The sequence below is a fragment of the Mesoplodon densirostris genome, chromosome 13, assembly GCF_025265405.1.
Source record: "Mesoplodon densirostris isolate mMesDen1 chromosome 13, mMesDen1 primary haplotype, whole genome shotgun sequence".
In the NCBI taxonomy this organism is placed as follows: Eukaryota; Metazoa; Chordata; class Mammalia; order Artiodactyla; family Ziphiidae; genus Mesoplodon; species Mesoplodon densirostris.
Window position 1 is genome coordinate 35,816,584 of NC_082673.1, and position 27,023 is coordinate 35,843,606.

The following is a 27,023-nucleotide window of genomic DNA, read 5'->3' on the forward strand; positions in this document are numbered from 1 at the left end:
AGGGATGAAACTGGGTCATTTGTAGAGACATCGATGGATCTAGAGACTGTCATACAGAATGAAGTTAAGTCAGAAAGAGGAAAACAAATATTGTATATTAATGCATATATGTGGAACCTAAAAAATGGTACAGATGAACTGGTTTGCAGGGAAGAAATAGAGACATAGAGGTAGAGAACAAACGTATGGACACCAAGTGTGGGAAGCCATGGGGTGGTGGTGGTGGGATGAGTTGGGAGATTGGGATTGACCTGTATACATGTATAAGCGTAAAATACATAACTAATAATAACCTGCTGTATAAAAAAAAATACAATTAAATTTCAAAATTTTTTTTAAAAAAATTTAAAATAAAACAGAAAAAAGTTATTCGCTTCACACAGATGTATTTACAGGAATGAATTATTTCCATGCTTATATCTATAAATACATAAAAGAGGAATCAAATCTAACTTGAACCATAAAAGAAAAACAAAACCTGAACCCACCAGTTATACAGAGGGAAACCCTATCAGGGCACTTGCTCCAGCTGTAAACAATTCTGAAATTGGTCAGAGGTGGGGAATCACCTCCCATACAGCCAGCAACCCACCCGCCATGCAAGGAGCGTCCTCATTGCAAAGCTCGGGACCGTGCTGAGGCATCTGTGAGTAAACGTGAGCTGAGCCCCAGGCCAGCTGCTGCTGAACTGTTCCCACCCTTCCCAGGTAAAACACCTGAATATGTACAAGGCTTGAAAGCCTAGAGGAAGGGCCCTGGAGCCACATCAGCGACAGCACGCAGGCCAACTTGGTGCCTGCAGGTCAGCCAGGATGGTCCTGGCCCCGGGCGCTCTTCTGGAAGCTTTCTATTGCCCTGCCTGAGATACCCCTCCTGTCCCGGCCCCCACTGCTTTTATCCTTCCTCACCTCTGTCCGGAGAGAAATTCCATCGGAAGTTATGAGTGACACATCCTCTTCTTTACAGGTGGCAGCCTGGCAACTCCTGCAGAAAGGCCAGCAGAGCCCCACTCACACCGGGCCACCAACAAAGCCTTGGCCCCTCAATCCCTCCCACCAGCACAGCCCCGAGACTGCTGACGGGGCAGAGAATATGGAGTCAGGCACAACTTCAGGGGCTATTGCTGCCTGGAGCGCTGTTTATATTGACCTCAAACAGGCACACCTGGGGAGGGCCGGCCGGCAGGGTAAGGCTGCCCAGGTCAGCTAATCCACAACCCTCAGGGAATCACATTGTTGAAAATGGACCTCGCTAAGGCAGAATAGAAGCCAAGGAAAAAAAGGACACAATGCCATTTGCAGCCCCGTAGATGAGTCTAGAGGTAATCACGTGACTTGGAGTAAGTCAGAAAGTGAAAGACACATATCGTATCATATCACTTATAGGTGTTACCTAAAAATGGATACCAGGGCAGATATTTCCACGGAGAAGGGCAATCACAGATTCATTAAACAAACTTATGGTTCACCAATGGAAAGGTGTGAGGATTGGTTTCATTACGATATCGGGTTTAACAGACATAATCAAACACAGGTGACATATATAATCACCAAAGACCTACGGAATACCAAGAGAAGACTACTCAACATTGTGTCCTAACGGACATGGGAAAAGGATCCCAGGAAGAACAGACATCTGTATATGTGTAAAAGAACCACATCTTCCACACCTACAACAAGCCAAACATTGTAATCAAACTTGCTGTAATAGAAAATAAAAAAAAATTAAAAACACGAACAAGAAGTAGTGAGACAAACTTGAGGGGCTTTCTCCTGGCACATTCCATTCTACATTCCAATGTAGAACACGACTTCCATTGAGGCTCTGTTGCTCTAGTAACCAGATTTGGTAAGGGAGAACTGCTGCCACCTTGTGGCCGTTTCACGCAACAGCAGCTTTAATCCCAGCGCTAATGGTCAGTTGATATTCAAAATCATTGCAGGCCTGTAAATGACACCTGCCCTGAAAACAAATCCTGGGGTCACATATCGACCAAAAAATTCAAAGGTCGTCCATATTTCAAAACGACCATTTCAAAAGGCGTATTTTACGCACATTAGTGTTCTGCTTCTTTTTCTTTCTTTCCTTTTTTGTTAAAAAAACGGGAATGGAAAAAGGCATCCCTCAGAATGGGCGAAAATCGTTGCAAATGAATCAATGGACAAAGGTTTAATCTCCAATATATATATATACAGCTCATGCAGCTTAATATAAAAAAAAACAAACAACCCAATACAAAAATGGGCAGAAGATCTAAAGAGACGTTTCTTCAAAGAAGACACAGAGATGGCCAAAACGCACATGAAAAGCTGCTCAACAGCACTAATTATTAGAGAAATGCAAATCAAACCTACAGTGAGGTATCACCTCACACCTGTTAGAATTGGCATCATCAGAAAATCTACAAACCACAAATTCTGGGGAGGGTGTGGACAAAAGGAGCCCTCTTCCACTATTGGTGGGGATGTAAATTGATACAGTCACTATGGAGAACAGTATGGAGTTTCCTTAAAAAAACTAGAAATAGAATTACCATCTGATGCAGCAATCCCACTTCTGGGCATATACCCAGAGAAAACCATAAATCAAAAAGGCACATTCACCACAATGTTCATTACAGCACTATTTACAATAGCCAGGTAATGCAAGCAACCTAAATGCCCACAGACAGATGAATGGATAAAGATGTGGTACATATATAAAATGGAATATTACTCAGCCATAAAAAGGGATGAAACTGGGTCATTTGTAGAGACATCGATGCATCTAGAGACTGTCATACAGAATGAAGTAAGTCAGAAAGAGGGAAAACAAATATTGTATATTAATGCATATATGTGGAACCTAAAAAAAATGGTACAGATGAACTAGTTCGCAGGGAAGAAATAGAGACACAGAGGTAGAGAACAAACGTATGGATACCAAGTGTGGGAAGCCATGGGGTGGTGGTTGTGGGATGAGTTGGGAGGTTGGGATTCACCTCTATACATGTATATGCATAAAATACATAATTAATAATAACCTGCTGTATAAAAAAATAAATAAAATTAAATTTCAAAATTTAAAAAAAAATTTAAAATAAAACAGAGAAAAGTTCTTCCCTTCACACAGATGTATTTATAGGAATGAATTATTTCCATGCTTATATCTATAAATACATAAAAGAGGAATCAAATCTAACTTGAACCATAAAAGAAAAAAAAACCTGAACATACCAGTTATACAGAGGGAAACCCTATCAGGGCAATTGCTCTAGCAGTAAACAATTCTGAAATTGGTCAGAGGTGGGGAATCACATCCCATACAGCCAGCAACCCACCCCCCATGCAAGGAGCGTCCTCATTGCAAAGCTGGGGGACCGTGCTGAGGCATCTGTGAGTAAACGTGAGCTGAGCCCCAGGCCAGCTGCTGCTGAACTGTTCCCACCCTTCCCAGGTAAAACACCTGAATATGTACAAGGGCTTGAAAGCCTAGAGGAAGGACCCTGGAGCCACACCAGCGACAGCACGCAGGCCAACTTGTTGCCTGCAGGCCAGCCAGGATGGTCCTGGCCCAGGGCGCTCTTCTGGAAGCTTTCTATTGCCCTGCCTGAGATACCCCTCCTGTCCCGGCCCCCACTGTTTTTTTCCTTCCTCACCTCTGTCTGGAGAGAAATTCCATCGGAAGGTATGGGTGATACATCCTCTTCTTTACAGGTGGCAGTCTGGCAACTCCTGCAGAAAGGCCAGCAGAGCCCCACTCAAACCGGGCCACCAACAAAGCCTTGGCCCCTCACTCCCTCCCACCAGCACAGCCCCGAGACTGCTGACGGGGCAGAGAATATGGAGTCAGGCACAACTTCAGGGGCTATTGCTGCCTGGAGCGCTGTTTATATTGACCTCAACCAGGCACACCTGGGGAGGGCCGGCCGGCAGGGTAAGGCTGCCCAGGTCAGCTACTCCACAACCCTCAGGGAATCACATTGTTGAAAATGGACCCCGCTAAGGCAGAATAGAAGCCAAGGAAAAAAAGGACACAATGCCATTTGCAGCCCCGTAGATGAGTCTAGAGGTAATCACGTGACTTGGAGTAAGTCAGAAAGTGAAAGACACATATCGTATCATATCACTAATATGTTATACCTAAAAATGGATACCAGGGCAGATATTTCCACGGAGAAGGGCAATCACAGATTCATTAAACAAACTTATGGTTCACCAATGGAAAGGTGTGAGGATTGGTTTCATTACGATATTGGGGTTAACAGAGATAATCAAACACAGGTGACATATATAATCACCAAAGACCTACGGAATACCAAGAGAAGACTACTCAACATTCTGTCCTAACGGACATGGGAAAAGGATCCCAGGAAGAACAGACATCTGTATATGTGTAAAAGAACCACATCTTCCACAAATACAACAAGCCAAACATTGTAATCAAACTTGCTGTAATAGAAAATAAAAAAAAAATTAAAAACACGAACAAGAAGTAGTGAGACAAACTTGAGGGGCTTTCTCCTGGCACATTCCATTCTACATTCCAATCTAGAACACGACTTCCATTGAGGCTCTGTTGCTCTTGTAACCAGATATGGTAAGGGAGAACTGCTGCCACCTTGTGGCCGTTTCACGCAACAGCAGCTTTAATCTCAGTGCTAATGGTCAGTTGATATTCAAAATCATTGCAGGCCTGTAAATGACACCTGCCCTGAAAACAAATCCTGGGGTCACATATCGACCAAAAAATTCAAAGGACGTCCATATTTCAAAACGACCATTTCAAAAGGCATATTTTACGCACATTAGTGTTCTGCTTCTTTTTCTTTCTTTCCTTTTTTGTTAAAAAAACGGGAATGGAAAAAGGCATCCCTCAGAATGGGCGAAAATCATTGCAAATGAATCAATGGACAAAGGTTTAATCTCCAATATATATAAACAGCTCATGCAGCTTAATATTAAAAAAACAAACAACCCAATACAAAAATGGGCAGAAGATCTAAAGAGACGTTTCTTCAAAGAAGACACAGAGATGGCCAAGACGCACACGAAAAGCTGCTCAACAGCACTAATTATTAGAGAAATGCAAATCAAAACTACAATGAGGTATCACCTCACACCTGTTAGAATCGGCATCATCAGAAAATCTACAAACAACAAATTCTGGGGAGGGTGTGGACAAAAGGAGCCCTCCTCCACTATTGGTGGGGATGTAAATTGATACAGTCACTATGGAGAACAGTATGGAGTTTCCTTAAAAAAACTAGAAATAGAATTACCATCTGATCCAGCAATCCCACTTCTGGGCATATACCCAGAGAAAACCATAAATCAAAAAGGCACATTCACCACAATGTTCATTGCAGCACTATTTACAATAGCCAGGTAATGGAAGCAACCTAAATGCCCACAGACAGATGAATGGATAAAGATGTGGTACATATATAAAATGGAATATTACTCAGCCATAAAAAGGGATGAAACTGGGTCATTTGTAGAGACATCGATGGATCTAGAGACTGTCATACAGAATGAAGTTAAGTCAGAAAGAGGAAAACAAATATTGTATATTAATGCATATATGTGGAACCTAAAAAATGGTACAGATGAACTGGTTTGCAGGGAAGAAATAGAGACATAGAGGTAGAGAACAAACGTATGGACACCAAGTGTGGGAAGCCATGGGGTGGTGGTGGTGGGATGAGTTGGGAGATTGGGATTGACCTGTATACATGTATAAGCGTAAAATACATAACTAATAATAACCTGCTGTATAAAAAAAAATACAATTAAATTTCAAAATTTTTTTTAAAAAAATTTAAAATAAAACAGAAAAAAGTTATTCGCTTCACACAGATGTATTTACAGGAATGAATTATTTCCATGCTTATATCTATAAATACATAAAAGAGGAATCAAATCTAACTTGAACCATAAAAGAAAAACAAAACCTGAACCCACCAGTTATACAGAGGGAAACCCTATCAGGGCACTTGCTCCAGCTGTAAACAATTCTGAAATTGGTCAGAGGTGGGGAATCACCTCCCATACAGCCAGCAACCCACCCGCCATGCAAGGAGCGTCCTCATTGCAAAGCTCGGGACCGTGCTGAGGCATCTGTGAGTAAACGTGAGCTGAGCCCCAGGCCAGCTGCTGCTGAACTGTTCCCACCCTTCCCAGGTAAAACACCTGAATATGTACAAGGCTTGAAAGCCTAGAGGAAGGGCCCTGGAGCCACATCAGCGACAGCACGCAGGCCAACTTGGTGCCTGCAGGTCAGCCAGGATGGTCCTGGCCCCGGGCGCTCTTCTGGAAGCTTTCTATTGCCCTGCCTGAGATACCCCTCCTGTCCCGGCCCCCACTGCTTTTATCCTTCCTCACCTCTGTCCGGAGAGAAATTCCATCGGAAGTTATGAGTGACACATCCTCTTCTTTACAGGTGGCAGCCTGGCAACTCCTGCAGAAAGGCCAGCAGAGCCCCACTCACACCGGGCCACCAACAAAGCCTTGGCCCCTCAATCCCTCCCACCAGCACAGCCCCGAGACTGCTGACGGGGCAGAGAATATGGAGTCAGGCACAACTTCAGGGGCTATTGCTGCCTGGAGCGCTGTTTATATTGACCTCAAACAGGCACACCTGGGGAGGGCCGGCCGGCAGGGTAAGGCTGCCCAGGTCAGCTAATCCACAACCCTCAGGGAATCACATTTTTGAAAATGGACCTCGCTAAGGCAGAATAGAAGCCAAGGAAAAAAAGGACACAATGCCATTTGCAGCCCCGTAGATGAGTCTAGAGGTAATCACGTGACTTGGAGTAAGTCAGAAAGTGAAAGACACATATCGTATCATATCACTAATATGTTATACCTAAAAATGGATACCAGGGCAGATATTTCCACGGAGAAGGGCAATCACAGATTCATTAAACAAACTTATGGTTCACCAATGGAAAGGTGTGAGGATTGGTTTCATTACGATATTGGGGTTAACAGACATAATCAAACACAGGTGACATATATAATCACCAAAGACCTACGGAATACCAAGAGAAGACTACTCAACATTCTGTCCTAACGGACATGGGAAAAGGATCCCAGGAAGAACAGACATCTGTATATGTGTAAAAGAACCACATCTTCCACAACTACAACAAGCCAAACATTGTAATCAAACTTGCTGTAATAGAAAATAAAAAAAAATTAAAAACACGAACAAGAAGTAGTGAGACAAACTTGAGGGGCTTTCTCCTGGCACATTCCATTCTACATTCCAATCTAGAACAGGACTTCCATTGAGGCTCTGTTGCTCTAGTAACCAGATATGGTAAGGGAGAACTGCTGCCACCTTGTGGCCGTTTCACGCAACAGCAGCTTTAATCTCAGTGCTAATGGTCAGTTGATATTCAAAATCATTGCAGGCCTGTAAATGACACCTGCCCTGAAAACAAATCCTGGGGTCACATATCGACCAAAAAATTCAAAGGACGTCCATATTTCAAAACGACCATTTCAAAAGGCATATTTTACGCACATTAGTGTTCTGCTTCTTTTTCTTTCTTTCCTTTTTTGTTAAAAAAACGGGAATGGAAAAAGGCATCCCTCAGAATGGGCGAAAATCATTGCAAATGAATCAATGGACAAAGGTTTAATCTCCAATATATATAAACAGCTCATGCAGCTTAATATTAAAAAAACAAACAACCCAATACAAAAATGGGCAGAAGATCTAAAGAGACGTTTCTTCAAAGAAGACACAGAGATGGCCAAGACGCACACGAAAAGCTGCTCAACAGCACTAATTATTAGAGAAATGCAAATCAAAACTACAATGAGGTATCACCTCACACCTGTTAGAATCGGCATCATCAGAAAATCTACAAACAACAAATTCTGGGGAGGGTGTGGACAAAAGGAGCCCTCCTCCACTATTGGTGGGGATGTAAATTGATACAGTCACTATGGAGAACAGTATGGAGTTTCCTTAAAAAAACTAGAAATAGAATTACCATCTGATCCAGCAATCCCACTTCTGGGCATATACCCAGAGAAAACCATAAATCAAAAAGGCACATTCACCACAATGTTCATTGCAGCACTATTTACAATAGCCAGGTAATGGAAGCAACCTAAATGCCCACAGACAGATGAATGGATAAAGATGTGGTACATATATAAAATGGAATATTACTCAGCCATAAAAAGGGATGAAACTGGGTCATTTGTAGAGACATCGATGGATCTAGAGACTGTCATACAGAATGAAGTTAAGTCAGAAAGAGGAAAACAAATATTGTATATTAATGCATATATGTGGAACCTAAAAAATGGTACAGATGAACTGGTTTGCAGGGAAGAAATAGAGACATAGAGGTAGAGAACAAACGTATGGACACCAAGTGTGGGAAGCCATGGGGTGGTGGTGGTGGGATGAGTTGGGAGATTGGGATTGACCTGTATACATGTATAAGCGTAAAATACATAACTAATAATAACCTGCTGTATAAAAAAAAATACAATTAAATTTCAAAATTTTTTTTAAAAAAATTTAAAATAAAACAGAAAAAAGTTATTCGCTTCACACAGATGTATTTACAGGAATGAATTATTTCCATGCTTATATCTATAAATACATAAAAGAGGAATCAAATCTAACTTGAACCATAAAAGAAAAACAAAACCTGAACCCACCAGTTATACAGAGGGAAACCCTATCAGGGCACTTGCTCCAGCTGTAAACAATTCTGAAATTGGTCAGAGGTGGGGAATCACCTCCCATACAGCCAGCAACCCACCCGCCATGCAAGGAGCGTCCTCATTGCAAAGCTCGGGACCGTGCTGAGGCATCTGTGAGTAAACGTGAGCTGAGCCCCAGGCCAGCTGCTGCTGAACTGTTCCCACCCTTCCCAGGTAAAACACCTGAATATGTACAAGGCTTGAAAGCCTAGAGGAAGGGCCCTGGAGCCACATCAGCGACAGCACGCAGGCCAACTTGGTGCCTGCAGGTCAGCCAGGATGGTCCTGGCCCCGGGCGCTCTTCTGGAAGCTTTCTATTGCCCTGCCTGAGATACCCCTCCTGTCCCGGCCCCCACTGCTTTTATCCTTCCTCACCTCTGTCCGGAGAGAAATTCCATCGGAAGTTATGAGTGACACATCCTCTTCTTTACAGGTGGCAGCCTGGCAACTCCTGCAGAAAGGCCAGCAGAGCCCCACTCACACCGGGCCACCAACAAAGCCTTGGCCCCTCAATCCCTCCCACCAGCACAGCCCCGAGACTGCTGACGGGGCAGAGAATATGGAGTCAGGCACAACTTCAGGGGCTATTGCTGCCTGGAGCGCTGTTTATATTGACCTCAAACAGGCACACCTGGGGAGGGCCGGCCGGCAGGGTAAGGCTGCCCAGGTCAGCTAATCCACAACCCTCAGGGAATCACATTGTTGAAAATGGACCTCGCTAAGGCAGAATAGAAGCCAAGGAAAAAAAGGACACAATGCCATTTGCAGCCCCATAGATGAGTCTAGAGGTAATCACGTGACTTGGAGTAAGTCAGAAAGTGAAAGACACATATCGTATCATATCACTTATAGGTGTTACCTAAAAATGGATACCAGGGCAGATATTTCCACGGAGAAGGGCAATCACAGATTCATTAAACAAACTTATGGTTCACCAATGGAAAGGTGTGAGGATTGGTTTCATTACGATATCGGGGTTAACAGACATAATCAAACACAGGTGACATATATAATCACCAAAGACCTACGGAATACCAAGAGAAGACTACTCAACATTGTGTCCTAACGGACATGGGAAAAGGATCCCAGGAAGAACAGACATCTGTATATGTGTAAAAGAACCACATCTTCCACACCTACAACAAGCCAAACATTGTAATCAAACTTGCTGTAATAGAAAATAAAAAAAAAATTAAAAACACGAACAAGAAGTAGTGAGACAAACTTGAGGGGCTTTCTCCTGGCACATTCCATTCTACATTCCAATGTAGAACACGACTTCCATTGAGGCTCTGTTGCTCTAGTAACCAGATTTGGTAAGGGAGAACTGCTGCCACCTTGTGGCCGTTTCACGCAACAGCAGCTTTAATCCCAGCGCTAATGGTCAGTTGATATTCAAAATCATTGCAGGCCTGTAAATGACACCTGCCCTGAAAACAAATCCTGGGGTCACATATCGACCAAAAAATTCAAAGGTCGTCCATATTTCAAAACGACCATTTCAAAAGGCGTATTTTACGCACATTAGTGTTCTGCTTCTTTTTCTTTCTTTCCTTTTTTGTTAAAAAAACGGGAATGGAAAAAGGCATCCCTCAGAATGGGCGAAAATCGTTGCAAATGAATCAATGGACAAAGGTTTAATCTCCAATATATATATATACAGCTCATGCAGCTTAATATTAAAAAAAACAAACAACCCAATACAAAAATGGGCAGAAGATCTAAAGAGACGTTTCTTCAAAGAAGACACAGAGATGGCCAAAACGCACATGAAAAGCTGCTCAACAGCACTAATTATTAGAGAAATGCAAATCAAACCTACAGTGAGGTATCACCTCACACCTGTTAGAATTGGCATCATCAGAAAATCTACAAACAACAAATTCTGGGGAGGGTGTGGACAAAAGGAGCCCTCTTCCACTATTGGTGGGGATGTAAATTGATACAGTCACTATGGAGAACAGTATGGAGTTTCCTTAAAAAAACTAGAAATAGAATTACCATCTGATGCAGCAATCCCACTTCTGGGCATATACCCAGAGAAAACCATAAATCAAAAAGGCACATTCACCACAATGTTCATTACAGCACTATTTACAATAGCCAGGTAATGCAAGCAACCTAAATGCCCACAGACAGATGAATGGATAAAGATGTGGTACATATATAAAATGGAATATTACTCAGCCATAAAAAGGGATGAAACTGGGTCATTTGTAGAGACATCGATGCATCTAGAGACTGTCATACAGAATGAAGTAAGTCAGAAAGAGGGAAAACAAATATTGTATATTAATGCATATATGTGGAACCTAAAAAAAATGGTACAGATGAACTAGTTCGCAGGGAAGAAATAGAGACACAGAGGTAGAGAACAAACGTATGGATACCAAGTGTGGGAAGCCATGGGGTGGTGGTTGTGGGATGAGTTGGGAGGTTGGGATTCACCTCTATACATGTATATGCATAAAATACATAATTAATAATAACCTGCTGTATAAAAAAATAAATAAAATTAAATTTCAAAATTTAAAAAAAAATTTAAAATAAAACAGAGAAAAGTTCTTCCCTTCACACAGATGTATTTATAGGAATGAATTATTTCCATGCTTATATCTATAAATACATAAAAGAGGAATCAAATCTAACTTGAACCATAAAAGAAAAAAAAACCTGAACATACCAGTTATACAGAGGGAAACCCTATCAGGGCAATTGCTCTAGCAGTAAACAATTCTGAAATTGGTCAGAGGTGGGGAATCACATCCCATACAGCCAGCAACCCACCCCCCATGCAAGGAGCGTCCTCATTGCAAAGCTGGGGGACCGTGCTGAGGCATCTGTGAGTAAACGTGAGCTGAGCCCCAGGCCAGCTGCTGCTGAACTGTTCCCACCCTTCCCAGGTAAAACACCTGAATATGTACAAGGGCTTGAAAGCCTAGAGGAAGGACACTGGAGCCACACCAGCGACAGCACGCAGGCCAACTTGTTGCCTGCAGGCCAGCCAGGATGGTCCTGGCCCAGGGCGCTCTTCTGGAAGCTTTCTATTGCCCTGCCTGAGATACCCCTCCTGTCCCGGCCCCCACTGTTTTTTTCCTTCCTCACCTCTGTCTGGAGAGAAATTCCATCGGAAGGTATGGGTGATACATCCTCTTCTTTACAGGTGGCAGTCTGGCAACTCCTGCAGAAAGGCCAGCAGAGCCCCACTCAAACCGGGCCACCAACAAAGCCTTGGCCCCTCACTCCCTCCCACCAGCACAGCCCCGAGACTGCTGACGGGGCAGAGAATATGGAGTCAGGCACAACTTCAGGGGCTATTGCTGCCTGGAGCGCTGTTTATATTGACCTCAACCAGGCACACCTGGGGAGGGCCGGCCGGCAGGGTAAGGCTGCCCAGGTCAGCTACTCCACAACCCTCAGGGAATCACATTGTTGAAAATGGACCCCGCTAAGGCAGAATAGAAGCCAAGGAAAAAAAGGACACAATGCCATTTGCAGCCCCGTAGATGAGTCTAGAGGTAATCACGTGACTTGGAGTAAGTCAGAAAGTGAAAGACACATATCGTATCATATCACTAATATGTTATACCTAAAAATGGATACCAGGGCAGATATTTCCACGGAGAAGGGCAATCACAGATTCATTAAACAAACTTATGGTTCACCAATGGAAAGGTGTGAGGATTGGTTTCATTACGATATTGGGGTTAACAGAGATAATCAAACACAGGTGACATATATAATCACCAAAGACCTACGGAATACCAAGAGAAGACTACTCAACATTCTGTCCTAACGGACATGGGAAAAGGATCCCAGGAAGAACAGACATCTGTATATGTGTAAAAGAACCACATCTTCCACAAATACAACAAGCCAAACATTGTAATCAAACTTGCTGTAATAGAAAATAAAAAAAAAATTAAAAACACGAACAAGAAGTAGTGAGACAAACTTGAGGGGCTTTCTCCTGGCACATTCCATTCTACATTCCAATCTAGAACACGACTTCCATTGAGGCTCTGTTGCTCTTGTAACCAGATATGGTAAGGGAGAACTGCTGCCACCTTGTGGCCGTTTCACGCAACAGCAGCTTTAATCTCAGTGCTAATGGTCAGTTGATATTCAAAATCATTGCAGGCCTGTAAATGACACCTGCCCTGAAAACAAATCCTGGGGTCACATATCGACCAAAAAATTCAAAGGACGTCCATATTTCAAAACGACCATTTCAAAAGGCATATTTTACGCACATTAGTGTTCTGCTTCTTTTTCTTTCTTTCCTTTTTTGTTAAAAAAACGGGAATGGAAAAAGGCATCCCTCAGAATGGGCGAAAATCATTGCAAATGAATCAATGGACAAAGGTTTAATCTCCAATATATATAAACAGCTCATGCAGCTTAATATTAAAAAAACAAACAACCCAATACAAAAATGGGCAGAAGATCTAAAGAGACGTTTCTTCAAAGAAGACACAGAGATGGCCAAGACGCACACGAAAAGCTGCTCAACAGCACTAATTATTAGAGAAATGCAAATCAAAACTACAATGAGGTATCACCTCACACCTGTTAGAATCGGCATCATCAGAAAATCTACAAACAACAAATTCTGGGGAGGGTGTGGACAAAAGGAGCCCTCCTCCACTATTGGTGGGGATGTAAATTGATACAGTCACTATGGAGAACAGTATGGAGTTTCCTTAAAAAAACTAGAAATAGAATTACCATCTGATCCAGCAATCCCACTTCTGGGCATATACCCAGAGAAAACCATAAATCAAAAAGGCACATTCACCACAATGTTCATTGCAGCACTATTTACAATAGCCAGGTAATGGAAGCAACCTAAATGCCCACAGACAGATGAATGGATAAAGATGTGGTACATATATAAAATGGAATATTACTCAGCCATAAAAAGGGATGAAACTGGGTCATTTGTAGAGACATCGATGGATCTAGAGACTGTCATACAGAATGAAGTTAAGTCAGAAAGAGGAAAACAAATATTGTATATTAATGCATATATGTGGAACCTAAAAAATGGTACAGATGAACTGGTTTGCAGGGAAGAAATAGAGACATAGAGGTAGAGAACAAACGTATGGACACCAAGTGTGGGAAGCCATGGGGTGGTGGTGGTGGGATGAGTTGGGAGATTGGGATTGACCTGTATACATGTATAAGCGTAAAATACATAACTAATAATAACCTGCTGTATAAAAAAAAATACAATTAAATTTCAAAATTTTTTTTAAAAAAATTTAAAATAAAACAGAAAAAAGTTATTCGCTTCACACAGATGTATTTACAGGAATGAATTATTTCCATGCTTATATCTATAAATACATAAAAGAGGAATCAAATCTAACTTGAACCATAAAAGAAAAACAAAACCTGAACCCACCAGTTATACAGAGGGAAACCCTATCAGGGCACTTGCTCCAGCTGTAAACAATTCTGAAATTGGTCAGAGGTGGGGAATCACCTCCCATACAGCCAGCAACCCACCCGCCATGCAAGGAGCGTCCTCATTGCAAAGCTCGGGACCGTGCTGAGGCATCTGTGAGTAAACGTGAGCTGAGCCCCAGGCCAGCTGCTGCTGAACTGTTCCCACCCTTCCCAGGTAAAACACCTGAATATGTACAAGGCTTGAAAGCCTAGAGGAAGGGCCCTGGAGCCACATCAGCGACAGCACGCAGGCCAACTTGGTGCCTGCAGGTCAGCCAGGATGGTCCTGGCCCCGGGCGCTCTTCTGGAAGCTTTCTATTGCCCTGCCTGAGATACCCCTCCTGTCCCGGCCCCCACTGCTTTTATCCTTCCTCACCTCTGTCCGGAGAGAAATTCCATCGGAAGTTATGAGTGACACATCCTCTTCTTTACAGGTGGCAGCCTGGCAACTCCTGCAGAAAGGCCAGCAGAGCCCCACTCACACCGGGCCACCAACAAAGCCTTGGCCCCTCAATCCCTCCCACCAGCACAGCCCCGAGACTGCTGACGGGGCAGAGAATATGGAGTCAGGCACAACTTCAGGGGCTATTGCTGCCTGGAGCGCTGTTTATATTGACCTCAAACAGGCACACCTGGGGAGGGCCGGCCGGCAGGGTAAGGCTGCCCAGGTCAGCTAATCCACAACCCTCAGGGAATCACATTTTTGAAAATGGACCTCGCTAAGGCAGAATAGAAGCCAAGGAAAAAAAGGACACAATGCCATTTGCAGCCCCGTAGATGAGTCTAGAGGTAATCACGTGACTTGGAGTAAGTCAGAAAGTGAAAGACACATATCGTATCATATCACTTATAGGTGTTACCTAAAAATGGATACCAGGGCAGATATTTCCACGGAGAAGGGCAATCACAGATTCATTAAACAAACTTATGGTTCACCAATGGAAAGGTGTGAGGATTGGTTTCATTACGATATCGGGGTTAACAGACATAATCAAACACAGGTGACATATATAATCACCAAAGACCTACGGAATACCAAGAGAAGACTACTCAACATTGTGTCCTAACGGACATGGGAAAAGGATCCCAGGAAGAACAGACATCTGTATATGTGTAAAAGAACCACATCTTCCACACCTACAACAAGCCAAACATTGTAATCAAACTTGCTGTAATAGAAAATAAAAAAAAAAATTAAAAACACGAACAAGAAGTAGTGAGACAAACTTGAGGGGCTTTCTCCTGGCACATTCCATTCTACATTCCAATGTAGAACACGACTTCCATTGAGGCTCTGTTGCTCTAGTAACCAGATTTGGTAAGGGAGAACTGCTGCCACCTTGTGGCCGTTTCACGCAACAGCAGCTTTAATCCCAGCGCTAATGGTCAGTTGATATTCAAAATCATTGCAGGCCTGTAAATGACACCTGCCCTGAAAACAAATCCTGGGGTCACATATCGACCAAAAAATTCAAAGGTCGTCCATATTTCAAAACGACCATTTCAAAAGGCGTATTTTACGCACATTAGTGTTCTGCTTCTTTTTCTTTCTTTCCTTTTTTGTTAAAAAAACGGGAATGGAAAAAGGCATCCCTCAGAATGGGCGAAAATCGTTGCAAATGAATCAATGGACAAAGGTTTAATCTCCAATATATATATATACAGCTCATGCAGCTTAATATTAAAAAAAACAAACAACCCAATACAAAAATGGGCAGAAGATCTAAAGAGACGTTTCTTCAAAGAAGACACAGAGATGGCCAAAACGCACATGAAAAGCTGCTCAACAGCACTAATTATTAGAGAAATGCAAATCAAACCTACAGTGAGGTATCACCTCACACCTGTTAGAATTGGCATCATCAGAAAATCTACAAACAACAAATTCTGGGGAGGGTGTGGACAAAAGGAGCCCTCTTCCACTATTGGTGGGGATGTAAATTGATACAGTCACTATGGAGAACAGTATGGAGTTTCCTTAAAAAAACTAGAAATAGTATTACCATCTGATGCAGCAATCCCACTTCTGGGCATATACCCAGAGAAAACCATAAATCAAAAAGGCACATTCACCACAATGTTCATTACAGCATTATTTACAATAGCCAGGTAATGCAAGCAACATAAATGCCCACAGACAGATGAATGGATAAAGATGTGGTACATATATAAAATGGAATATTACTCAGCCATAAAAAGGGATGAAACTGGGTCATTTGTAGAGACATCGATGCATCTAGAGACTGTCATACAGAATGAAGTAAGTCAGAAAGAGGGAAAACAAATATTGTATATTAATGCATATATGTGGAACCTAAAAAAAATGGTACAGATGAACTAGTTCGCAGGGAAGAAATAGAGACACAGAGGTAGAGAACAAACGTATGGATACCAAGTGTGGGAAGCCATGGGGTGGTGGTTGTGGGATGAGTTGGGAGGTTGGGATTCACCTCTATACATGTATATGCATAAAATACATAATTAATAATAACCTGCTGTATAAAAAATAAATAAAATTAAATTTCAAAATTTAAAAAAAATTTAAAATAAAACAGAGAAAAGTTCTTCCCTTCACACAGATGTATTTATAGGAATGAATTATTTCCATGCTTATATCTATAAATACATAAAAGAGGAATCAAATCTAACTTGAACCATAAAAGAAAAAAAAACCTGAACATACCAGTTATACAGAGGGAAACCCTATCAGGGCAATTGCTCTAGCAGTAAACAATTCTGAAATTGGTCAGAGGTGGGGAATCACATCCCATACAGCCAGCAACCCACCCCCCATGCAAGGAGCGTCCTCATTGCAAAGCTGGGGGACCGTGCTGAGGCATCTGTGAGTAAACGTGAGCTGAGCCCCAGGCCAGCTGCTGCTGAACTGTTCCCACCCTTCCCAGGTAAAACACCTGAATATGTACAAGGGCTTGAAAGCCTAGAGGAAGGACCCTGGAGCCACACCAGCGACAGCACGCAGGCCAACTTGTTGCCTGCAGGCCAGCCAGGATGGTCCTGGCCCCGGGCGCTCTTCTGGAAGCTTTCTATTGCCCTGCCTGAGATACCCCTCCTGTCCCGGCCCCCACTGTTTTTTTCCTTCCTCACCTCTGTCTGGAGAGAAATTCCATCGGAAGGTATGGGTGATACATCCTCTTCTTTACAGGTGGCAGTCTGGCAACTCCTGCAGAAAGGCCAGCAGAGCCCCACTCAAACCGGGCCACCAACAAAGCCTTGGCCCCTCACTCCCTCCCACCAGCACAGCCCCGAGACTGCTGACGGGGCAGAGAATATGGAGTCAGGCACAACTTCAGGGGCTATTGCTGCCTGGAGCGTTGTTTATATTGACCTCAACCAGGCACACCTGGGGAGGGCCGGCCGGCAGGGTAAGGCTGCCCAGGTCAGCTACTCCACAACCCTCAGGGAATCACATTGTTGAAAATGGACCCCGCTAAGGCAGAATAGAAGCCAAGGAAAAAAAGGACACAATGCCATTTGCAGCCCCGTAGATGAGTCTAGAGGTAATCACGTGACTTGGAGTAAGTCAGAAAGTGAAAGACACATATCGTATAATATCACTAATATGTTATACCTAAAAATGGATACCAGGGCAGATATTTCCACGGAGAAGGGCAATCACAGATTCATTAAACAAACTTATGGTTCACCAATGGAAAGGTGTGAGGATTGGTTTCATTACGATATTGGGGTTAACAGAGATAATCAAACACAGGTGACATATATAATCACCAAAGACCTACGGAATACCAAGAGAAGACTACTCAACATTCTGTCCTAACGGACATGGGAAAAGGATCCCAGGAAGAACAGACATCTGTATATGTGTAAAAGAACCACATCTTCCACAAATACAACAAGCCAAACATTGTATTCAAACTTGCTGTAATAGAAAATAAAAAAAAAATTAAAAACACGAACAAGAAGTAGTGAGACAAACTTGAGGGGCTTTCTCCTGGCACATTCCATTCTACATTCCAATCTAGAACACGACTTCCATTGAGGCTCTGTTGCTCTAGTAACCAGATATGGTAAGGGAGAACTGCTGCCACCTTGTGGCCGTTTCACGCAACAGCAACTTTAATCTCAGTGCTAAAGGTCAGTTGATATTCAAAATCATTGCAGGCCTGTAAATGACACCTGCCCTGAAAACAAATCCTGGGGTCACATATCGACCAAAAAATTCAAAGGACGTCCATATTTCAAAACGACCATTTCAAAAGGCATATTTTACGCACATTAGTGTTCTGCTTCTTTTTCTTTCTTTCCGTTTTTGTTAAAAAAACGGGAATGGAAAAAGGCATCCCTCAGAATGGGCGAAAATCGTTGCAAAAGAGTCAATGGACATAGGTTCAATCTCCAATATATATATAAACAGCTCATGCAGCTTAATATTAAAAAAACAAACAACCCAATACAAAAATGGGCAGAAGATCTAAAGAGACGTTTCTTCAAAGAAGACACAGAGATGGCCAAGACGCATATGAAAAGCTGCTCAACAGCACTAATTATTAGAGAAATGCAAATCAAAACTACAATGAGGTATCACCTCACACCTGTTAGAATCAGCATCATCAGAAAATCTACAAACAACAAATTCTGGGGAGGGTGTGGACAAAAGGAGCCCTCTTCCACTATTGGTGGGGATGTAAATTGATACAGTCACTATGGAGAACAGTATGGAGTTTCCTTAAAAAAACTAGAAATAGAATTACCATCTGATCCAGCAATCCCACTTCTGGGCATATACCCAGAGAAAACCATAAATCAAAAAGGCACATTCACCACAATGTTCATTGCAGCACTATTTACAATAGCCAGGTAATGCAAGCAACCTAAATGCCCACAGACAGATGAATGGATAAAGATGTGGTACATATATAAAATGGAATATTACTCAGCCATAAAAAGGGATGAAACTGGGTCAATTGTAGACACATCGATGGATCTAGAGACTGTCATACAGAATGAAGTAAGTCAGAAAGAGGAAAACAAATATTGTATATTAATGCATATATGTGGAACCTAAAAAATGGTACAGATGAACTGGTTTGCAGGGAAGAAATAGAGACACAGAGGTAGAGAACAAACGTATGGACACCAAGTGTGGGAAGCCATTGGGTGGTGGTGGTGGGATGAGTTGGGAGATTGGGATTGACCTGTATACATGTATATGCATAAAATACATAACAAATAATAACCTGCTGTATAAAAACAATAAATAAAACTAAATTTCAAAATTTTTAAAAATAAAATTTTAAAATAAAACAGAAAAAAGTTCTTCCCTTCACACAGATGTATTTATAGGAATGAATTATTTCCATGCTTATATCTATAAATGCATAAACGAGGAATAAAATCTAACTTGAACCATAAAAGAAAAAAAAACCTGAACCCACCAGTTATACAGAGGGAAACACTATCAGGGCACTTGCTCCAGCTGTAAACAATTCTCAAATTGGTCAGAGGTGGGGAATCACCTCCCATACAGCCAACAACCCACCCCCCACGCAAGGAGCGTCCTCATTGCAAAGCTGGGGGACCATGCTGTGGCATCTGTGAGTAAACGTGAGCTGAGCCCCAGGCCAGCTGCTGCTGAACTGTTCCCACCCTTCCCAGGTAAAACACCTGAATATGTACAAGGGCTTGAAAGCCTACAGGAAGGACCCTGGAGCCACACCAGCGACAGCACGCAGGCCAAATTGGTGCCTGCAGGCCAGCCAGGATGGTCCTGGCCCCTGGCGCTGTTCTGGAAGCTTTCTATTGCCCTGCCTGAGATACCCCTCCTGTCCCGGCCCCCACTGTTTTTCTCCTTCCTCACCTCTGTCTGGAGAGAAATTCCATCGGAAGGTATGGGTGATACATCCTGTTCTTTACAGCTGGCAGTCTGGCAACTCCTGCAGAAAGGCCAGCAGAGCCCCACTCAAACCGGGCCACCAACAAAGCCTTGGCCCCTCACTCCCTCCCACCAGCACAGCCCCGAGACTGCTGACGGGGCAGAGAATATGGAGTCAGGCACAACTTCAGGGGCTATTGCTGCCTGGAGCGCTGTTTATATTGACCTCAACCAGGCACACCTGGGGAGGGCCGGCCGGCAGGGTAAGGCTGCCCAGGTCAGCTACTCCACAACCCTCAGGGAATCACATTGTTGAAAATGGACCCCGCTAAGGCAGAATAGAAGCCAAGGAAAAAAAGGACACAATGCCATTTGCAGCCCCGTAGATCAGTCTAGAGGTAATCACGTGACTTGGAGTAAGTCAGAAAGTGAAAGACACATATCGTATCATATCACTAATATGTTATACCTAAAAATGGATACCAGGGCAGATATTTCCACGGAGAAGGGCAATCACAGATTCATTAAACAAACTTATGGTTCACCAATGGAAAGGTGTGAGGATTGGTTTCATTACGATATTGGGGTTAACAGACATAATCAAACACAGGTGACATATATAATCACCAAAGACCTACGGAATACCAAGAGAAGACTACTCAACATTCTGTCCTAACGGACATGGGAAAAGGATCCCAGGAAGAACAGACATCTGTATATGTGTAAAAGAACCACATCTTCCACAACTACAACAAGCCAAACATTGTAATCAATCTTGCTGTAATAGAAAATAAAAGAAAAAATTAAAAACACGAACAAGAAGTAGTGAGACAAACTTGAGGGGCTTTCTCCTGGCACATTCCATTCTACATTCAAATCTAGAACACGACTTCCATTGAGGCTCTGCTGCTCTAGTAACCAGATTTGGTAAGGGAGAACTGCTGCCACCTTGTGGCCGTTTCACGCAACAGCAGATTTAATCCCAGCGCTAATGGTCAGTTGATATTCAAAATCATTGCAGGCCTGTAAATGACACCTGCCCTGAAAACAAATCCTGGGGTCACATATCGACCAAAAAATTCAAAGGACGTCCATATTTCAAAACGACCATTTCAAAAGGCATATTTTACGCACATTAGTGTTCTGTTTCTTTTTCTTTCTTTCCTTTTTTGTTAAAAAAACGGGAATGGAAAAAGGCATCCCTCAGAATGGGCGAAAATCGTTGCAAACGTATCAATGGACAAAGGTTCAATCTCCAATATATATATAAACAGCTCATGCAGCTTAATATTAAGAAAACAAACAACCCAATACAAAAATGGGCAGAAGATCTAAAGAGACGTTTCTTCAAAGAAGACACAGAGATGGCCAAGACGCACATGAAAAGCTGCTCAACAGCACTAATTATTAGAGAAATGCAAATCAAAACTACAATGAGGTATCACCGCACACCTCTTAGAATCGGCATCATCAGAAAATCTACAAACAACAAATTCTGGGGAGGGTGTGGACAAAAGGAGCCCTCTTCCACTATTGGTGGGGATGTAAATTGATACAGTCACTATGGAGAACAGTATGGAGTTTCCTTAAAAAAACTAGAAATAGAATTACCATCTGATCCAGCAATCCCACTTCTGGGCATATACCCAGAGCAAACCAGAAACCAAAAAGGCACATTCACCACAATGTTCATTGCAGCACTATTTACAATAGCCAGGTAATGCAAGCAACCTAAATGCCCACAGACAGATGAATGGATAAAGATGTGGTACATATATAAAATGGAATATTACTCAGCCATAAAAAGGGATGAAACTGGGTCAATTGTAGACACATCGATGGATCTAGAGACTGTCATACAGAATGAAGTAAGTCAGAAAGAGGAAAACAAATATTGTATATTAATGCATATATGTGGAACCTAAAAAATGGTACAGATGAACTGGTTTGCAGGGAAGAAATAGAGACACAGAGGTAGAGAACAAACGTATGGACACCAAGTTTGGGAAGCCATGGGGTGGTGGTTGTGGGATGAGTTGGGAGATTGGGATTGACCTGTATACATGTATATGCATAAAATACATAACAAATAATAACCTGCTGTATAAAAAAATAAATAAAACTAAATTTCAAAATTTTAAAAAATTAAATTTTAAAATAAAACAGAAAAAAAGTTCTTCCCTTCACACAGATGTATTTATAGGAATGAAGTATTTCCATGCTTATATCTATAAATGCATAAAAGAGGAATAAAATCTAACTTGAAACATAAAAGAAAAAAAACCTGAACCCACCAGTTATACAGAGGGAAACCCTATCAGGGCACTTGCTCCAGCAGTAAACAATTCTGAAATTGGTCAGAGGTGGGCAATCACCTCCCATACATCCAGCAACCCACCCCCCATGCAAGGAGCGTCCTCATTGCAAAGCTGGGGGACCGTGCTGAGGCATCTGTGAGTAAACGTGAGCTGAGCCCCAGGCCAGCTGCTGCTGAACTGTTCCCACCCTTCCTAGGTAAAACACCTGAATATGTACAAGGGCTTGAAAGCCTAGAGGAAGTGCCGTGGAGCCACACCAGCAACAGCACGCTGGCCAACTTGGTGCCTGCAGGCCAGCCAGGATGGTCCTGGCCCCGGGCGCTGTTCTGGAAGCTTTCTATTGCCCTGCCTGAGATACCCCTCCTGTCCCGGCCCCCACAGCTTTTTTCCTTCCTCACCTCAGTCCGGAGAGAAATTCCATCGGAAGGTATGGGTGACACATCCTCTTCTTTACAGGTGTCAGCCTGGCAACTCCTGCAGAAAGGCCAGCAGAGCCCCACTCACACCGGGCCACCAACAAAGCCTTGGCCCCACACTCCCTTCAACCAGCACAGCCCCGAGACTGCTGACGGGGCAGAGAATATGGAGTCAGGCACAACTTCAGGGGCTATTGCTGCCTGGAGCGCTGTTTATATTGACCTCAACCAGGCACACCTGGGGAGGGCCGGCCGGCAGGGTAAGGCTGCCCAGGTCAGCTAATCCACAACCCTCAGGGAATCACATTGTTGAAAATGGACCTCGCTAAGGCAGAATAGAAGCCAAGGAACAAAAGGACACAATGCCATTTGCAGCCCCGTAGATGAGTCGAGAGGTAATCACGTGACTTGGAGTAAGTCAGAAAGTGAAAGACACATATCGTATCATATCACTTATAGGTGTTACCTAAAAATGGATACCAGGGCAGATATTTCCACGGAGAAGGGCAATCACAGATTCATTAAACAAACTTATGGTTCACCAATGGAAAGGTGTGAGGATTGGTTTCATTATGATATCGGGGTTAACAGACATAATCAAACACAGGTGACATATATAATCACCAAAGACCTACGGAATACCAAGAGAAGACTACTCAACATTCTGTCCTAACGTACATGGGAAAAGGATCCCAGGAAGAACAGACATCTGTATATGTGTAAAAGAACCACATCTTCCAAACCTACAACAAGCCAAACATTGTAATGAAACTTGCTGTAATAGAAAATTAAAAAAAATTAAAAACACGAACAAGAAGTAGTGAGACAAACTTGAGGGGCTTTCTCCTGGCACATTCCATTCTAAGTTCCAATCTAGAACACGACTTCCATTGAGGCTCTGTTGCTCTAGTAACCAGATATGGTAAGGGAGAACTGCTGCCACCTTGTGGCCGTTTCACGCAACAGCAGCTTTAATCCCAGCGCTAATGGTCAGTTGATATTCAAAATCATTGCAGGCCTGTAAATGACACCTGCCCTGAAAACAAATCCTGGGGTCACATATCGACCAAAAAATTCAAAGGACGTCCATATTTCAAAACGACCATTTCAAAAGGCATATTTTACGCACATTAGTGTTCTGCTTCTTTTTCTTTCTTTCCTTTTTTGTTAAAAAAACGGGAATGGAAAAAGGCATCCCTCAGAATGGGCGAAAATCGTTGCAAACGAATCAATGGACAAAGGTTCAATCTCCAATATATATATAAACAGCTCATGCAGCTTAATATTAAAAAAACAAACAACCCAATACAAAAATGGGCAGAAGATCTAAAGAGACGTTTCTTCAAAGAAGGCACAGAGATGGCCAAGACGCACATGAAAAGCTGCTCAACAGCACTAATTATTAGAGAAATGCAAATCAAAACTACAATGAGGTATCACCTCACACCTGTTAGAATCGGCATCATCAGAAAATCTACAAACAACAAATTCTGGGGAGGGTGTGGACAAAAGGAGCCCTCTTCCACTATTGGTGGGGATGTAAATTGATACAGTCACTATGGAGAACAGTATGGAGTTTCCTTAAAAAAACTAGAAATAGAATTACCATCTGATCCAGCAATCCCACTTCTGGGCATATACCCAGAGAAAACCATAAATCAAAAAGGCACATTCACCACAATGTTCATTGCAGCACTATTTAAAATAGCCAGGTAATGCAAGCAACCTAAATGCCCACAGACAGACGAATGGATAAAGATGTGGTACATATATAAAATGGAATATTACTCAGCCATAAAAAGGGATGAAACTGGGTCATTTGTAGAGACATCGATGGATCTAGAGACTGTCATACAGAATGAAGTAAGTCAGAAAGAGGAAAACAAATATTGTATATTAATGCATATATGTGGAACCTAAAAAATGGTACAGATGAACTGGTTTGCAGGGAAGAAATAGAGACACAGAGGTAGAGAAAAAATGTATGGACACCAAGTGTGGGAAGCCATGGGGTGGTGGTGGTGGGATGAGTTGGGAGATTGGGATTGACCTGTATATATGTATATGCATAAAATACATAACAAATAATTACCTGCTGTATAAAAAAATAAATAAAACTAAATTTCAAAATTTTAAAAAATAAAATTTTAAAATAAAACAGAAAACAGTTCTTCCCTTCACACAGATGTATTTATAGGAATGAATTATTTCCATGCTTATATCTATAAAAACATAAATGAGGAATCAAACCTAACTTGAACAATAAAAGAAAAAAAAACCTGAACCCACCAGTTATACAGAGGGAAACCCTATCAGGGCACTTGCTCCAGCTGTAAACAATTCTAAAATTGGTCAGAGGTGGGGAATCACCTCCCATACAGCCAGCAACCCACCCCCCATGCAAGGAGCGTCCTCATTGCAAAGCTGGGGGACCATGCTGAGGCATCTGTGAGTAAACGTGAGCTGAGCCCCAGGCCAGCTGCTGCTGAACTGTTCCCACCCTTCCCAGGTAAAACACCTGAATATGTACAAGGGCTTGAAAGCCTAGAGGAAGGACCCTGGAGCAACACCAGCGACAGCACGCAGGCCAACTTGGTGCCTGCAGGCCAGCCAGGATGGTCCTGGCCCCGGGCGCTGTTCTGGAAGCTTTCTATTGCCCTGCCTGAGATACCCCTCCTGTCCCGGCCCCCACTGTTTTTTTCCTTCCTCACCTCTGTCTGGAGAGAAATTCCATCGGAAGGTATGGGTGATACATCCTCTTCTTTACAGGTGGCAGTCTGGCAACTCCTGCAGAAAGGCCAGCAGAGCCCCACTCAAACCGGGCCACCAACAAAGCCTTGGCCCCTCACTCCCTCCCACCACCACAGCCCCGAGACTGCTGACGGGGCAGAGAATATGGAGTCAGCCACAACTTCAGGGGCTATTGCTGCCTGGAGCGCTGTTTATATTGACCTCAACCAGGCACACCTGGGGAGGGCCGGCCGGCAGTGTAAGGCTGCCCAGGTCAGCTAATCCACAACCCTCAGGGAATCACATTGTTGAAAATGGACCTCGCTAAGGCAGAATAGAAGCCAAGGAACAAAAGGACACAATGCCATTTGCAGCCCCGTAGATGAGTCTAGAGGTAATCACGTGACTTGGAGTAAGTCAGAAAGTGAAAGACACATATCGTATCATATCACTTATAGGTGTTACCTAAAAATGGATACCAGGGCAGATATTTCCACGGAGAAGGGCAATCACAGATTCATTAAACAAACTTATGGTTCACCAATGGAAAGGTGTGAGGATTGGTTTCATTACGATATTGGGGTTAACAGACATAATCAAACACAGGTGACATATATAATCACCAAAGACCTACGGAATACCAAGAGAAGACTACTCAACATTCTGTCCTAACGGACATGGGAAAAGGATCCCAGGAAGAACAGACATCTGTATATGTGTAAAAGAACCACATCTTCCACAACTACAACAAGCCAAACATTGTAATCAATCTTGCTGTAATAGAAAATAAAAGAAAAAATTAAAAACACGAACAAGAAGTAGTGAGACAAACTTGAGGGGCTTTCTCCTGGCACATTCCATTCTAAATTCCAATGTAGAACACGACTTCCATTGAGGCTCTGTTGCTCTAGTAACCAGATTTGGTAAGGGAGAACTGCTGCCACCTTGTGGCCGTTTCACGCAACAGCAGCTTTAATCCCAGCGCTAATGGTCAGTTGATATTCAAAATCATTGCAGGCCTGTAAATGACACCTGCCCTGAAAACAAATCCTGGGGTCACATATCGACCAAAAAATTCAAAGGACGTCCATATTTCAAAACGACCATTTCAAAAGGCATATTTTACGCACATTACTGTTCTGCTTCTTTTTCTTTCTTTCCTTTTTTGTTAAAAAAACGGGAATGGAAAAAGGCATCCCTCAGAATGGGCGAAAATCGTTGCAAATGAATCAATGGACAAAGGTTTAATCTCCAATATATATATAAACAGCTCATGCAGCTTAATATTAAAAAAACAAACAACCCAATACAAAAATGGGCAGAAGATCTAAAGAGACGTTTCTTCAAAGAAGACACAGAGATGGCCAAGATGCACATGAAAAGCTGCTCAACAGCACTAATTATTAGAGAAATGCAAATCAAAACTACAATGAGGTATCACCTCACACCTGTTAGAATCGGCATCATCAGAAAATCTACAAACAACAAATTCTGGGGAGGGTGTGAACAAAAGGAGCCCTCTTCCACTATTGGTGGGGATGTA